Source organism: Strongylocentrotus purpuratus, unplaced genomic scaffold (assembly GCF_000002235.5).
Source record: "Strongylocentrotus purpuratus isolate Spur 01 unplaced genomic scaffold, Spur_5.0 spur5_scaffold_6, whole genome shotgun sequence".
Taxonomy (NCBI): Eukaryota; Metazoa; Echinodermata; class Echinoidea; order Camarodonta; family Strongylocentrotidae; genus Strongylocentrotus; species Strongylocentrotus purpuratus.
Genome location: NW_022145612.1, coordinates 19,050,859 through 19,054,875, shown reverse-complemented (window position 1 = coordinate 19,054,875; position 4,017 = coordinate 19,050,859). Strand labels below are relative to the sequence as shown.

Below are 4,017 nucleotides of genomic sequence, written 5' to 3'. Positions count from 1 at the left end.
TAACCTTCCAACGATCAATCAGGGTTATGTTTGGCAGTTCTAGTCACGTGTCATGGATATTGATCTCATAGATTTATTGTGTCTTTTGTAAACAGTTTTGGCGAAGTTGTTGTCACCTGTCTTAAAGTATTTCCGGCTCTTTGCTTGAAGTCTGGTTGACGAATGGATTAAAAACTGAATATGACAGCAAGGTTAAAATGATACATGTGTCCTTATTATCATGATTGTGTAAAAACATTGGATATTTTACTATATAAGCACCAGAGTTTTGACAGATATCAAACAGGTTGTATTCGCATCGATTAGAGATACTCTTAGATAAGTTATCTAAGCGTCCAGTCATTTCGTCGTAGCTTTGGAACGATATCACTTTAATCAAAGTAAGTCACAATTTTTTTCTTCATTTCCATCACTTGAATCTAGACGTTTTTGCTGTTGTCGACTTATTCAAGTTTGTTAGTTGAGAGTAAGAGACGTTGCTTAAAGAGAATGAATTTGATTTTCCCTATGTTATTGACATTTGCTTGTATATTACTCACAATTTAAGTTTCAGCTTTCTCAGGAATATTTAAATAAATAGTTTAAATCACTTTAAGATGATATTTATTGAATCAATAGATCGAACTTTAAGATTTATTTTCCAATTTATTTCGTTAAAAGTGAAATAAACCAAGCGCCAGACAAGGTTTTACTGAATTAGAAGAATACAAACCAATGTATTCAAATAATCGCCTCACTTCCAGTTGCTATCCTCGCATCGTTGTCATCACTCGGAATGGAGCATGATTTCAGATGCCATGTATATCTATAAAGTCAATTTGGAGACTTGATGCATTAAATCAAAATTATAATTATATGGGAACGTTATAAAAATACTATTTTTATTGTCTTCATTCTTTTTCAATTCTTGTCCATAGATGAAGCCAATGATGTTTACTCTGTGTATATTGCTGTGTGCAATGCTGATTACTGTCGAAGGTAAGACCTAAATCCAAGACGATTAAAATCGTTTTTTGTCATCAGGGTCATTTCAAATTCCTGTATTATTTTATAGTGGAGTACAAGAGCGTAGCTCCCCCCCTCCCCCTCCCCCTCCCCCAGCCGTTTGCTGGCTCTGACTAAAACTCGAGAGAGATGAACATTTTGTATTAACAAGTGCCGTAGATTGGATGAAATGGATTATTATATTGCAACCATGTTGTGTGATACTTTTCGTTTTCCAATTCATCATGATTATGCTATTACACCAATTATGATTTCAATGCTATATAATATGCTTTTTACCGAGTATAATCAGGTGATATCTTTCCGAAGATATAAAATTAAATGATTCAAATTGAATTCAAATTTCAAATTTCAAATCGAAAGTCTCTAAATTTCTCATATAATATATTTCAAACTGAATATTACATATAGCCACTATCAAATTCAGTGCTATTGACATCATGATAAAAAGAGCGCAAAACTGTCTGTCATACCGAATATAAATATCAAACTCTAGAATCCTCTCAAAATGTATAAAACAGGTAGCTATCAAGTATTGTATTATTACCTTCGCTATGCCCATAGTACCTGTAGAATGAGAACTACCTTATACTAACGTATCGCATTTAATGCACCAAAATACTTTGATAAAGGAAGTTAGACATTTTATTCTATATCTAACTGCAGTCATTCCAATAGCATAACAAGAATTTATCCATTAAGTACGGAAGCGTTAAAGTGCCATTCTACTTGACGACATGACGAGATATTTCATCTTGTCAAGTCGACTTAATATCCATATCATGTCGACATGTAAAGATATTTAACTTACCATGTCGACTTATCAACTTTTATTAGTCGACATGGCGAAATAAATTATCTTGCCAAGTCGACTTCACAAAAAGTTCATGTTGTCATGGCGACATAAGTTATCTTACCAAGTCGACTTCTAAAAAAATACATGTCGTCATGGCGAAATAAATCATCTTGCCAAGTCGACTTCACAAAAAAGTTCATCTCGTAATAGCGACATAAATTATCTCACCAAGTCGACTTCCCAAAAATTATATTGTCGTCATGGCGAGATATGTAGTGTGACGACTATTTCATGCAGCGCGCGTATGACGGGCGGATCGTGCCATAAAGATGACAACTATACAACTATACATCCATCGAATGGATTCAAGGTTTGGGTTTTAACCAGTCAGAACGCAGGAAACTATACAACTATACGACTATGACGGGCGATCCAATATTATTTAGTGGCACGATCCGCCCGTCATACGCGCGCTGCATGAAATAGTCGTCACACTACATATCTCGCCATGACGACATATACTTTTTGGGAAGTCGACTTGGTGAGATAATAATATGTCGCTATTACGAGATGAACTTTTTTGTGAAGTCGACTTGGCAAGATAACTTATGTCGCCATGACAACATGAACTTTTGTGAAGTCGACTTGGCAAGATAATTTATTTCGCCATGTCGACTAATAAAAGTTGATAAGTCGACATGGTAAGTTGAATATTGTACATGTCGACATGATATGAATATTAAGTCAACTTGACAAGATGAAATATCTCGTCATGTCGTCAAGTAGAATGGCACTTTAACGCTTCCGTAATTAAGTATCAGGCAGTATAATATTTTAGATACTCCATGGTTAATTGTCGGTGATACAATTGCGAACGTTTTGCCTCACCATCACCCTCGGGTTCTTTTCCAAACCAATAATTTTCGTTGTACAAAATTATGTCATTGACAATGAGTTTGTACAGCTGGAACACGGATTTTGCAACCATAAAACTCCATCAGCTGTGACGGTAATCTAACGAACTTTCATTCGACAGGGAAATAAGAATTAATATTTAAAAAGATAGCCAGATATTTTGGAAACTTAATGGCAAAGTTTATTTACGATACCAACCTATGTAAAAAGCTCGGACATTGCAATGCTGCCGTCACCTGCCTCCCTTTCTTTCTTTAGAACAATTTTCCTGTATTTCTTTGGTTTCTTTGAATTTTGATTAATTCTAATCATGTAGATACAAATGCACATCGACCATTGATATACTTAAAATGCAAATGACATGCGTCTGTCGAAACTACTATTGCATTGTAAATGACATTTGAATAGTTTATTAAACACCAAACAGGCTTCATACACCAGTAACACTGAAAATTACACCTGTGCTTAAGGAAAAAGGGGTTAAGATTTGGAATGGACAGTCACTATGTGGGTTGTTAAAGAAAGATTTATATACAATTTCGTGATGACACATTTTAATTGTGTTGGAATTGATGAGAAGAGTATCTCAGTTCTTAAAACATCATCTGAGTAAAAAGCACAACAGACAATTTTATCCACATGAGTTTTTTCTTGTTTACGTGCATGTACTTAATACCAAAGAACAGCCGATAATATTTTTGCATGGTAATTTTCAGTATATTTCCTCCAGCAATTTAGAAATGCAAGTACAGTTCAGACGTTTCCATTATATACGTGAAATATTGAATAGTATCTCGAAGGAAAGACTGACATGAAAAGAAAAAATGACATCAAAAATGGATACTCAAATATTATAAAGTGAGGTGGTTGTCTTTTTTCTTCCAGGCCGCCGACACAAGCGGTCAAGCAGCGCATCAAGTAGTAGCGAAAGCGAATCAACTGAAACAGGTACGGATACAGGTACTGGAACTGGTACAGATACGGGAACTGAAACCGGCGGAGACGCTCCAGCTGTTACGATCCCCGTTGCGACCCCAGCAGGAACTACTGCACCAGCAGTAACAGTAACAACACCACCTTAGCGGAATCTTTCGTTACAAACAAATCTTCCTTTCTGCCGTTTTCCACGGGTGCAATTTTCTGATGAGTAGCTCGATTTGTTTATAGTAAAATGTGTTCACAGTGCTTTTACACACCTCATCAATGATGTCATAGGCTATGTCTCTGAAATACGGGTACGACCTATTTAAGGTATTTAGGGGGAAACCAGTGCAAGGTGTTCAGAATGACTTGTAAAAGAG

At 35.7% G+C, this 4,017-nt stretch overlaps 1 long non-coding RNA gene across 1 annotated transcript; it reads left to right on the top strand.

Moving 5' to 3' along the window:
- The first annotated feature begins 288 nt into the window (after positions 1 to 288).
- On the top strand, positions 289 to 3,675 carry LOC115929985. Its single transcript, XR_004066783.1, has 3 exons — positions 289 to 380; positions 918 to 978; positions 3,602 to 3,675. It is a non-coding gene; the product is annotated as an uncharacterized LOC115929985 (long non-coding RNA).
- Positions 3,676 to 4,017: the final 342 nt, after the last annotated feature.